Raw genomic sequence first — 13,916 nt, forward strand, 5'->3', positions numbered from 1 at the left:
AAAGTCTCTTTATCTGCACCATTCAGGATGATCTATATCTCATCCTGTCTGATACACCAGCAACTCCCCTTCTGTGTCTATATGATTTAGGGATCTTTTCTGTATATACAGATTGGGCATATACTCAGTTTTTCCTTTCCTCATTTAGTTATTTATTTTTTAAAAATTTAAATTATGGCTCTCCTTACATTTTTCTCAGGTACTGACATAACAATTAAAAATGCCTTATATCAGCAGTGTGGCTTTGTGTGTGTGCACGTGTGTGTGTGTGTTTGCCATTAAGGAAAAGCTTTAACTTTCATCACATACAATTTAGAAATGTTTAAACAATAAACAATATCTCAAATAAAATAAGGATTTTAGAAAATTACAAAATGGGTACAAAAAAGTCACAAAATTTCAACTCTCCTGAATTAATGAGTTTAGGGCTATAAAATGAATTATGATTATTGAGTAGGAGGTTATTATTATTTAGGTTTTTTCCCTATTCTTAAAATCAATCAAAGTTTACTTAGGTAAATATGAAATTACTTGTACAGATTTCTAATAACAGTCCCTAGCATATGGAAATCATTTTGAATGTCTCTATTCAATGATGGTTTAAATAATAATGGACTTTTCATTCAAATCAAAATATCATAGATACTACCTAATTTAAGTACAGAGGGTCTGATGAATACTATCTTAAAATTATGATTCTATATCTACTTGAATAAGAGCAGTTCTAGTGCCAGTTAAATAACAGTATCTAAACTAAAAAGAAAGAAATTCAAAATCACTTCACGGAGACAGCACAGGCTTTCTGTCCTGCTGTGATTGTGGATGTTCAGGAACCCCTTTGTGTGAGAGCTGAGTGAAACCTGCAGGAGACTCCAGATCCTTGAGCCTCACAAGGTCACCTCTGCCTTCCTGAGGACCTGATAATTCAGGGGAACCCATTTCAGCCTCTGTAGGCTATGCCTGGAATAGCAGGAACAAAGGGGCCATCCAGGAAAGGCTCAGACTTGAACTCCATGTCGGGCAGCGTTTGCCTGCTGTGATCATCTTCTTTTCTCAGCTCATGGGGCTGTCAGGCAACAGAACTGCCCTCCAGCCATCTTGAGCTCTTTTCTCATGAATCTCCTTTGATAGAAGGCAGTGCCTCTCTCTGAGTCCTTGCCTATGTCTTGAGCCATCTTGTAAAGTTTGCTAGTCTGACATGTGTAGTTCACATCTCTACACGTTTGGAAGTTCCTTAAGTAACTTATTCTTTCTCAGCCAACTTTGCCTACAATTGCATTACATGTTCTTGATGTAATTCAGGCAGTATTTGAAACTTCCACTGACACTTCTGACTCTCACTTGCAAGCTGTGAATGAATTTTCACACTGTAGAAAGAAAAAAAATGCCTCCTCAGTTTGCAGTCTTTTTATTTGTTCTTTAACCTCTTCATTTATTTGATTTTCTTCACACAATTTTCTGTATAGGTCTTAGTATCGTCCTTCAGGCCTTTCAAAGGACACATTTAAGTCAACATCATCAATATGACTTTTGAGATCAACTTCTGACCGATAGATGGGGTGCTCTGTAGACATCCAACAAATGTATAGTATTTGGCTTGGTTTCAGCCAAGATTTTGAATGGCTGACTTGGTCACTCGTGGCCTGTTTCATCCCTGCATTCAAGTGCCCCAGCGTCTCCATCCATTCCATGTTTTTGAATTCTTTGCCTCCATCCCACAGTCTCTTCCTCAAGCAAGGCGGAACTTTGCTCACAATGAGGGTTTTCATCCAAACTGCTCTTTATTTCCCTGTGCATGTAGGTCTGACTCCCTCATGTCTATCACTTTCCTTCTCCCCAGAGAAATTCTTTAAACAATCATTGCAAATTGGTGGGTCTACTGGTGATAAATTTCCTTAATTTTTGTTTGTTTGAGAAAGTCTTTCTTCTGCCTTCATTTTTGAAGGATAATTTCACTGGGCACAGAAGTCTAGGTTTTTTCTTTTTCCTTCTTTCAACACTGAATAATTCTCTTCTTGACTGTATGGCTTCTGAAGAGAAGTATGATGTGATTCTTATCTTCGTTCCTCTATGGGAAAGGTGCCTTTTCACCCTCCTGCTTCTTCCAGGATTTTCTTTGTCTTTGATTTACTGTAGTTTAAATGTGACAGGCATAGAGTTGCTATCTTGTGCACACAGTTTTACAATTACCAGGTTCCTGGGGCATTAAAGTGGGAATTCCTTCTCCAAACATACACACGCAAACACACACACCCCCAAACCATATCAGGAAATTCTAAATCAGAAAAATAAGAAGCTCCCTCAGCATCTCTAAATATTCTCCTTCATGTGAATAAGTTCCCAGACAATTTTGTTTTTGTTTGTTATGGGAACAAGTTCCCAGACCATTTTTTTTAAAAAACTGGAAATGTGAACCAGAAAGCCCCACAGCTGTCCTGCCTAACCTGGGGCCCCGCAAATAAATGCCTTGAATTTTGTGATGTTTGGGATTTCAGTGGCGTCTTTAACCCAAACCAAACATATGTGCTCACACGTGCTTCCCAAGCACACTTCCAGGAGCAGGGACAGTGGCCATGCAGAGAAAGATGAACTGTGCCACCTGGATATGGGGTAAAGGGTTAGCACAGCCATGGGGTAGCCACCTGAGTCTCTGAGCACACGGAATTGCTAACACTCAGGCTTGGGGCGGGGGGCCTGGGTCCCGAGCAAGCAAATGTCTCATTTGTCATGTGGAGGGTGTGGGAAGTGAAGCCTACACGTGTGACGTGCAACGGTGGGGGAGTGGAGCCACCATCCCGGTCTTGAGCAACGTCTGATTGACACCACACATGTGGGAGTCCCAGTCACACCATGGACGATGCCAGAGATTCCCTGACTTTAGAGCGACCCTGTCCACTTGGCTGGCATCCACCCCTCACTGCATGTGTCAGCTCCCTCTGCCAAGGTCCCTTCTCACCCCTTGGTCTCCCACCATGTAGAATGAGAGTGTCAGCTCCCTGTGCCCACTGGCCATCCCATGAGGGGCTTGGCATGGCCTTGGATCAGGCCAGTGTGTGTGTGTGAGGTTATTTTAAGGTCTGGAAGGGAGGTCTGTCACCAAGTCCTGTGAACATTGGCAGGACATCCTTTCCTGGTGCCCAGCTGAGAATGGTCTCACTCTCTGGAGTGGCCTGCAAGGAACTAAGTCCAGACAAGTCAGACAGAAGAGAGGGGAGGTGGGGGCCCTGCCAGCTCAGTGGGACTTGTCTGTACACACACTTATACTGTCCACCTGCTCTCTCACACACTCATACCCCCCCACCTGCTCTCTCACACACACACATTCAAATGCTCTCACATATACTCACATACACACATGTTCTCACACACATATTCAGATGCTCTCACATATATTCACACACACACCCTCATGCTCTCACATATACTCACACACACACACGCACATGCTCTCACATATACCCACATGCTCACACATACATATTCAGATGCTCTCACACACATTCATACACACCCACATGCTCTCACACACTCACACAAGCCCACATGCTCACACACACACCCACATTCACTCAGACATGTACACTCATACACATATTCATACATACTCACATGTACTCACTCTCCTGCATACACACCCGCATGCTGTCACACAGACTCACACTCTCACACACGTATACTCCACACACATATATATATTTGCTCCATCACATGTACACTCTCTTGCTCACACACAATCACACACACACTTGCTCACTCTCACATAAATACGCCTTCTCACACTCACATACACTCACGCTTGCTCACACACACCATGCACATTCACTCACTCACTCACACATACACCCCTTTCTCCCCTGCCAGACACAGAGGCCACCTAAAGAGGTTATAGGTTTGTTATGAAAAAGATCTCTGTAAGTCAACCTCTCCCTCGGCTCTGGCAGAACAAAGCAGACAACTGGACACATCTACAGAGTATACTCAGGTGAGATCCCCACAGGGAGGCTGCTTTAGTTCTCTCAAAGCCACTGAGTCAAGGCCTGCTTTTGCGGGTAGTTGGTGGGGCTGCAACACCATCGCCTGCCTGGAATGGGCTTTGGCACCAGCTGTGCCACGTGGGTTGCTGTGGGGCGGGGGCTCCTGGCCCAGCATAAGCAGGTGAGAAGGGGGTTTTCCAGGGCAGTTCTGCAACGACGTCCTCCTAGTCCTCCTCCTGCATGCCCTGTCCCCTTGATTGTCTCTCGGCCACTGTAACCAAAGTGATCAACTTTTTTTCCTTCAACCCCATATTCTGGGACCCCGGACTTCCCACACTTTTCCTGTACTGTTCAGCATCTCAGCTGTGGCTTGCTGCTATTTGGGAGACCCCAGAGGACAAATTACAACTGTTAATTACTCACTCATTCTTTCCTTCACTTAGTAAACAAATACTCCCTCAAGTGCTCCTCCGAGATGGACTCTGTCCTGGGTGCTGAGACTATGACAGTGAACAAAACAGAGAAGGACTCTGCTCCAGGGGAGTGTAAGTTCCAAGTGTGGGGCTGGGCGTGGGAAAAACAGAAATCAAAGACTCGTAGACGAAGGTGAGTGCCACACACAGACCCCAAGCCAGGAGGAGGCAGTGTGCACCATAGCAGGGCTTGGGAGGGGGCAGGGCAGGACCTGGGGCTCCCCTCTGCTGAGGTGGGGCCTAGGGGACAGCTGGAGCCTTGTGCTCCTGAAGGATGGCTCTGGCTCTTGTGTGGCTCATGAAAGGACAAAGGCTAAGGTGACCAGACGTCCCGCTTTTAGTGGGACAGTACTGATTTTTAACAATTTGTCCCGTGTCCAGCAGCGTTTTAAAAAAGTCCTGATTTTTGGAAAGAATGCACAAATGGGCAGGAGAACAGGAAGGGAATACACGATTTTCAGCTTCCATGTGGTTATTTCACCAGGATATGAGTTTTATATTATTTTTGTTAATTTTATAATGTTAAACTGTAATAATAACAAATAATTGTTGAGAAGTGATCATCAAGAACTGCTTATCAAAGTTTGCATTGTTGTCAGGCCCGCCCCACCCCGCCCCCCGTCAATGGTGTCCCGCTTTACCAATGTTAAAATCTGGTCACCTTAACAAAGGCAGAAGCAGGGAGAGTAGCCCAGGAGGAAAATGGTGCGGCTTCTGGAGGGTTTCTAAATTGTAGCCCATGCCAGCCACTGAGGCCTCTAGATCTAGTTGTCTTCTCAGACAGCATTTTATGTCACATTAATCTACTGAATGCCCCAAACACTTCACTCACTTGCATTCCAACTAGACAGAAATTGTTCTCAAGCCACTAATATCTCCCCGCACAGGAAAGCTTTTCAGAAGCTTTCCTTCTAAAATAAGATTTAAACTTTCCAGTGTCTTTGGGGTGATTTCATAGGGGAGGATGGGAAGGAATATAAACAATGGTCTTTGACTGGTAAGAGCCTGACTCCACCAGGAATACTTCTACAATGAAGCGCCATGTGTCAGAAAATCAGGGCCATCTTAGTGAATAATGTCAGTGTGCCTTCAGCTTCTCAAAGCTGAGACTAAGTCTTCAGGACTGATAGTCAAAAGCCTAGAATAAGATGCTGACATTCAAGCTAAGCAAGACACACTTAGCTTCTTTATGATGGGCAGAGCTAAAGCTTGATCTCGTCAAAAAATCAATTTTGAATTATCCATTTTAATCCAGTTAAATAAAATAGACATGACACCCTGCTAGGTAGGTGCTGGGGAGGCAGACTGAAGTCCCCACCTCAAAGGACTCATGATTAGGTTGAGAGGCAGATACCCAACAGCAAGCTGTATACAAGACAAGTTAAGGAACAGAAGGGCACCCCTCAAAATGAGTAGAGGCGTGCAGAGGATGCAGGTGGACTTCATGGAGATGGTGGTGCTTGAGATGGCCTTTGAAGGAAGGTGAGAACACAGGCCACACAGGAGGTGTGCTGGAGGGCCTGCAGATGGAGCCAGCCTGTGATGTAAGGATAGTGCTAATCTGTACTCCACCTGGGTGGCATGAAACTGGGGTCAGTTGTTTGGGAGGGGTGGGTGGAACAGGGAATAATCACCAGGCAGTGGTAGGGAGTGTCTGCAAGAGGGAAGCCATGGGTGGCCCAGTGGTGCTGCAATTCGTGTGTGTCATGTAGGCGCTGTGGAAAACAAGAGAGAATGCTGTCCTGGGAGGTTGGAGAGAGGGGAGCTGCCTCTAGCATCTTCATGAGCTTGTCCTCCTTACTCCTGCCTTAACCTAACAGACAGCCCATCTTTCCCCTTCACAGTCCTGCTCAGCAAGTGGACACCATGAACCCAGCACTCATCTGCACTTTTCCCAGTCCTAGCTGGGTGACCTTGGGAAGCTACTGCCTCTCTCCGAGGCAATTTCCTTATGTATCAACCAGCCATGACTATAGCCGCCTCCCAGGACCGTTGTGAGGGTGAAATGAAATAATGCACATAAAGGGATAAATGGTGAGTGCGCCATACGTGGTGACCGGTTAACACAGAAGTCTGAGCGTGCACCAGCCATGGGCAGAACCACTGAACACACAATACACCTGACAATGGGCCGCCACCACTCCACAGCTACAGCAGCATAAGCGCCCACGACTGCCAATCACAAGGGCTCCAAGCACAGCCAGGGGTTTCTTTGTGCAGCCGGCTGTTATTACTATCAGCTGATTTATTATTAATAATGCAGGCGTTGGCCTCTGGGCTTTGGCAACAGCCTTTTGGTCAGAAGATGAATCAACTCTCAGCAACAATCACAAACTAACCGTATCCTGAGAACTCATGCAACCCTTTTAGCTGGTTCTTGACACGACGCGCTTGGCTCTGCTATGACATTAGAAAAGGCAGCCCAAGCTTGGCTTTCTCATAGAAAGCAAAACGGGGGTGGGGCGGGGGGAGAAGAAAAAAGAAAAAAGGCGGCTTCTGTGACTCCAAAGAACAGAGTGTATTTTGTAGATGGTAATAAAGGGGTGAAAGAGGATCAAGAGGACCCAATCCTGGAACACAATGTGGCAGACACTGCTGGCTTAATCATTAGTTGTCATTCCATTTACCTCTTTGCATGAATAAAAAAATTGACTTCGCAGGCGGGTGGGCGGGCATACCATACCCTACTCCAGAGGATGAGTCAGGATTGGCAGAGCCTATCTTGCAATCACCTTTCTCTCGGCTAATGATTGGTCTAGAAGTGAGCATGTGACCCACTGCTGGCCAATGGGACATAGGAGGCATCTGCTGGGGACTTTCTAGGAAAAACATTTCTTTCCAGATCAAAAGTGAGGGTCCAAAAGGCCCATTCTCAGGAACTTACTTTCTCTTCTCCGTCCAGTCACGTGTGGGATATTTCTGGTCCCCTGATGCAAGCTTAGAAAGAACAGGGGCAATTTCTTAGTCATCTTCCCCTTCCAGTTCCTGGTTCAGGTTCGATGTCTAAATTTTGAATAATCCCGCAGATGTTCAATATGTGTTTGTTGTTTGAATAAAATTGCTCTACAGCAGCGATTCTCAGTGGTGGTTATTTAACACACACACACACCATCCCTCCCTGGGGACATTTAGCAATGTCTGGAGACATTTTTGGTTGTTATGAGCAGCCAGGTAGAGTGGGTGCTACTGGCATATGGGGAGTGGAGACCAGGAATGCTGTTCCCCACCCTACAAGGCCCAGGACAGCACCACCACAAAGAGTTATCAGGCCCAGAATATCAATAGTGGTGAGCTTGGGATCCCTGCTCTAGACAAACAAATAGGAATGCATTCTCTTGGTTGTTTTGGTAAGGCTGAAATAAATGTTTGAAGACAAAATCATTTTTTAAAAAGGTAGCATTGCAAGGCACTAGACTTTGGATCATTTTTAACTGATTAGCTAATAAACATAGGTGAACTGTTCTCTGTCAATAAGGAAAACCCAGTTCATTTGTGGTTCCTCAAAAACAGGCAGCATCTCATCCCAAGAAGCACCAAGGTGATTCTTCAAAAAAGAGCCTAGTGTGGCTGGGGTCTGCCTTCCTCAAGGTCATGTTCTGTAGCATAAAGTGTCGTGATTAGTGGTAGCCACACTTCTGGGCCACATGGTGACAGATCCATCAAGATAGATAGGTGGTGGTAATTAATCAGATAGAGAAAAGACCTTCCAACCAAGAAATCACAGTCTGAGAGGAACATGCCTTGTGCCCTTGAGACAGGGAGGGTACACACTGGGGTGACCATCCTCGGCCAAGGTTGCAGGGCAGTGACTCCAGGGTTGGTTGCAGTAGATCAGGGTCTAGTTACCCACCCGCTCCCTGCCTCTCACCCATCCACTTCATAAGGTGGTTTGTTTCTTTCCACCTCCAGGAAAGCTGAACTTGGTGTTTCTCTTCCCTTGATTTCAAGGTCAAGAGTGATTGAAAGCCTCTAGACTGGCCCTTCTGGAAAATGCAACCCCAGAATTTCTCTGGGAAGCCTGGTTTCTGTGTGTTGCCCCCCTCCTCTGCTGCAGTTGGCCAGCACAGGTCTAGCTCACAAGTAGGGTATCTCCTCACATCATGAGCTTGGTGGGGCTGTCTCTTCAGCCTTTTGGGTTGAACCTGCATGTTTAGCCCTAAGAGAGGTTTGGCTGGTGAAAGTGATAAGGTGGCCATTTTCCTCAGGACACTCTTGGAAGAGGATGAGAAGTAGGAGGGAGGGGTGCAGGGGTTCTCCCCTTACTCATAGTGGATAGGAAAACTCACACCCTTTAGAGAAGGCCCCAGGGGCTCTCTGGTGAGATCATGTTTTCATGCCGGATTTCAGGAACTGATGCTGGGCGGGTTAGGGGTCCCAGATAGCAGAGGAGTGTCATCTTCACAGCCTCTCCTACCTCTCCTACCTCCTCCAAGGTCCAGGGACCACCTCTTCCTCACTATAAGCCCTGACCTGTCTGAGAGGCAAGAGACCTCATAAACGCACTTGAACTGTGGCATCATGCTAATGACATCATGCTACCTTCTCAGGGATTTTAAAAGCACCAAAAGGCCTCTAAATGCACAATCCTATGCTGTCAGAGAGAAAAAGTCTCTCTTTTCTGCCTCCTTTTTGGTCCTGGGAAATGCTCCTTAACTTTTCCATTCATCGAGTTCTTTGCTGGTTAAACCTACAGTTTCCCCCTTTGTATACAGAAACTTCCCACATACCAAACTGGGAACCCCAATCTTAGCTGGGCCAGCCAGGGAGAGGTCATCCCCATGGATCTCAGGGGAAGCAAGGAAGCAAGGCAAGTGCACGTGGCCTTGCATAGGGCTCTGCTCTGCAAGGAAGAGAGAGCGAGAGAGAGAGGGGTCCTCTTCCCTCCCTCCTGGGGCTCCCAGGCAACGGGCACCAGCATCAGCTCTGAGGTTCAGGTTGGTGAAATCTACATGGTTCTCACCAGGAACCAAGGAGATACCCCACAGGTGGCTGGAACTACAGGTAGTACAATAGGGTGGGGAGAAAGGGGCAAACCATACACGAAAGATTAGCAAGAACCTCATGCAATTTAGTAGCGTTCTCTCCACAGAGATTACTCGGAGCCGCCCACATGGAGGATGAAGAGGCAAGTTCTCTGCAGCTATGAGGCTTAGCTGTGCGACTGAATTGGGTGGTGGTGGGGGCTCTTGAAGGCTTGGGATTTCAAAACACTTTCAAAGGGAATATCGTCCTCTGGAACACGCTGTGACAAACGCACATGTGAGAGCTTTCCACCTGCTTTGGGCACTCAGCCCTGCAAAGTGGCCTGGCCCGTATGGACAGGGTCACCAGCCTCCCTCCAGGGAGGACGGGAGGCACCAGCCCAGTGAAGGAGAGTGCGGGGGGGGAGCTCCAGATATTTATGTCTCTGGCTCCCTTTCTGCCCTGTTACTCCAGGTAGGCTGTGTCCACCCAGCAAAGGGCACAGCACCTGCTGGATGGCCCTTGACTTTGGGGTAACTGTTTCCTCTCTTTTCCCCTCCAGGCGAGGCTTGGTAACAGCTCCCTCCTCTTAATGGCCTGCAGGTTTCTGCACTGTCCCTTGTGATTTCTCTAAATCAGCCCACACCTCAGCCAATAGTCCTTTTTGCAAACATCCCTCAATTATCGAATTTGAGTGTGTGTGTCCCCTGCAGGACCTAGAGAGAGCGCAAAGAGCGGAAATGAGCCACTGGAACTCCAGCTGGGTCTGAGGAGTCTGGCATGATTAAAATAATACACCCTTTCCACCCTCCGAGCTCATTGCCACCCACACCTGATCCTGGACTGGCCAGCAAAGCCTCCTCTTACTACCTCTGTGTTTGCCTGAAAAGTCAACAAACCATGCTCATTTAGAAACAGGGCCGCTGCCCTCCTTCTTTACAAGTGCCTACACGTAAAGCAGGAATCTTCTGCCCCTTGTTCTCCAGTTCTAGAGGAAGGGGAAAATTTTTAAAGAAAAAATGTGAAAGTCCATAAAATTACAGTTCACTCTCAGAGAGTATCTTCCCAACAATCCGTGCACTGGAAGTTATTGATTCTCCAGAAAATATTGCCTTTTTTCCCTCACTGGAATGAAAGCTTCATAGGGGCAGAGATGTCTCTGTTATTCATTTTTATATCTTAAGCGCTTAGTACAGTGTCTGGCACATAGAGTGATGAGAGGAGAGTACCATCGACCCTTGAACAATGCAGGGGTTCGGGTTCCTGACACACAGCTGAAAATTGACTATAACATTTGACTCCCCCAAGCATAACTACTAACGTTCACTGGAAGCCTTACCAGTGATGCAGATAGTGAATTAACACACGGTGTGTATTATATGTATTATATCTTACACTCTTACAATAAAGTAAGCTAGAGAAAAGAAATTAAGACAGACCATAAGGAAGAGAACACATACTTACTATTCGTTAAGTGGAAGTGGATCACCATGAGATCTTCATCCTCGTTGTCTTCTCGTTGAGTGGTCTGAGGAGGAGGAGGGAGAGGAAGGGTTGGTCTCGCTGTCTCGGGGTGGCAGAGGTGGAAGAAAAATCCCCGTGCAGGTGGATCTGCACAGAGCAAGCTCACATCGTACAAGGGTCAACTGTCCATGAAAACAGACCCCTCCCTTAGGCTAAGGGGAGGTTTGAGGAATTTGGGAGCCCCAACATCTCTCTAAGATGTGATAGCCGGGGCAGACCTGAGAGGGGACAAGGGTATGAAGCCGGTACTGGGTGGGAAGCCAGCCTGCTCCATGTGGGCCCTGGTTGGTGATGGAGGTGGCCAGTGTGGCCTGCAAGAAGTGAAACAGGGAGGTTACCGACCCGATGGCCAGGCAGCCAGGTTGAATCCTCAGCTGGTTCTCAAATCCTTGGTGTATATCCAAGCAGACACCTTGGTCAGAGAAGGAGTCTTATTTAAAATGGTGGCTACCAAAATCCTACCCAAAGAATCTGAACTGGTCTCCATGAGGTCCAGAGGCAGGTGTACCATATCTTGAGAAACGTGGCCCCCGGCCAGGTGCAGTGGCTCACACCAGTAATCTTAGCACACTGGGAGGCCAAGGTGGGTGGATCACCTGAGCTCAGGAATTTGAGACCAGCCTGAACAAAAGTGAGATCCCCATCTCTAAAAAAACCCAGCTGGGCGTTGTGGTGGGAGGCTGTAGCCCCAGCTACTCTGGAGGCTGAAGCAAGAGGATGGCTTGAGTCCAAGAGCTTGAGGTTGCTATGAGCTATGATGCCTCAGCACTCTACCAAGGATAAGAAAGTGAGACTCCATTTCAAAAAAAGAAGGCCCCAGGGGAGAGAGAGAACTGTCCTTCCAGGTGGTGGCCACAGAAAAAATTATCATCTTCTAAATAGCAGCAACGATCTAAGAGGGGCCTTCAGGTGAGCCCAGCTGAGGAAACAACCCAGCCCAGAGGGCACCCAAAGAAGGGTAGGGTTCACTCAGTGGCGTAACCCCAGGTGTGTGCAGAGTGACAGGCAGGGATGGAAAGGAAGCAGACAGGCTAGGAGTTAAGGTGGTGGGGGTTCGGGGCTCCCTGCTGCCCGATGGTCTAATCAGTGCCTGACTCATACTGTGCTCCCTGTAGACATCTGTTAAATGGCTGTCGTCTGTGAAGATGGACGACTAATGATTTAGTAGAAACCACACATTTTAATTTGTTTTAGAAATTCTCAGTCTTGACTGCCTGTTGAAACCTCCTGGGGGAGTTTTAAAAAATCTTGTTGTTTGGGTTCCAACCCTGGAGATTTCAATTTAATTGGTCTGGGGTGTGGCCTGGGAATTGTTTTTGTTTTATTTTGAAAGCTCCCCAGTATATCTCATGCACAGTCACAGTGAGAGCCTCGGCTTTAGCTGTTAGCGAACTTGCATGTATTAAGTTGAACTGTATAAAATTGGCTTACAAAAGGGGCACTTTCATATGGCCGAACCCGATACTGCTCTGGAAGGGGCTCCCTTTGCTTCTCCTCAATTCATGTCTGTGTTTGATTGTCAGCGTGAGAACACCTGAACCCATCAAGCCCAGGTGGTCCTAATTGGAGATGCTGCAGCTAGATCTAAGAGGAGCTGGGCCCAGCTCTGACAGGGCAGACAAACCCTGCCTTCTGAGAGTGGTGACCCTCGTGGAGGCTTACTCTCCAAATGGGGCCAGGCCCCGAACCTATTCTGTGTCTGAGAGCAAATGATGTTGATAGGAACTTGCTTTCCTAATTCACCTTGGGCTGTAGGAAAGGCTTAACTGTATTATTCATATGTAAAAAGACTTGGAAAGATAAGTGCTCTGCAAATCATTTTCACTTCTTCACTGATACCTGGAAATCTGGCCCCACAGGACCAAAGCAGTATTGGAGGATGATGGAGGAGGGGCCAGGCCCCAAATTAGGTACATGGGAAACATTATGCTTCATGCTTTTTCTTCCCTTTATTGTCTCTTCCTCGGAAATATGCAAAGTATGGAAGCTGTCCACATGACCGCCCCCTCTGAGGCTCAAGACTTCACTAGAAGGACTCACAGAACTCACTGAAAGCTGTTATTGCATGGTTGTGGCTAATTCTAGGGAAAGGATATAGATTAGAGTTAGCCAAGAGAAGAGCATAGGTGGAGCCCAGAAAGTTCCAAATGTGGGGTCAGCAGCAGTACTCTCCTAGCACAGGCGCATGATCTATGCATGGACTGTTGTCAACCAGGGAAGCTCACCTGAGCCTTGGTGTCCAGAATCTTGATTGGGGCTCCATCACTTAAATGTAGTTGACTGCCCACCTGGCTAACTTTGGTCTCCAGCCCCTGCAGAGGTCAACTGATACTGCACGATCCAAAGCTTCCACTCTAAATCACATTTTTTTGGAGTGGCTCAAAACCTCCAGGGAAACAAAGACACACCACAACATGAAATTCCAAGGGCTTAGGTCACCTCTCAGAAGCCAGTGGGAAGCCCAGATCTGTCTTTCGGCAAGGATGTATGCTTTACTACACAGAGTATAAGATTTCTTTCTCACACCAGGGGAATTCCATCCAGTTCTCTTCACTGGGCTTCACCAATCCCAGCATACTCAATTCCTCAGCCCATTTGTCTTTTTGAGATCAGACCCACCTCGAAATCCTTAATCTACATAATCCCTGAGTCCCTGGTGCCCACCAGTGATGTGGACTAAAGCTGATGAGAACTGGAATTTGTGCACCCTTCCCTGTAGGTTATGTCTAGGTGCCTAAGTGGAAGTCAAATTGGATTCACATTATTTATTTACTTATTTATTTTTGTAATCTTGAGAATTTGTCATCTTCACTAATGTGAAGGTCACCAGCAGATGCACCATGGATTTATCATATTATTTGAACTGCGATACCACAGCAATGTTTGATCTCAGAGATGGCTCTTCAGTGACTTGTGAAGGGGAAACATCTACAAAGGACAGACACTGGACAAAGGGAGGATTCAGCTCCTGATGGGACAGTGC

This window comes from Otolemur garnettii, unplaced genomic scaffold (assembly GCF_000181295.1).
Source record: "Otolemur garnettii isolate 467f Iridium unplaced genomic scaffold, OtoGar3 scaffold00111, whole genome shotgun sequence".
NCBI lineage: Eukaryota > Metazoa > Chordata > Mammalia > Primates > Galagidae > Otolemur > Otolemur garnettii.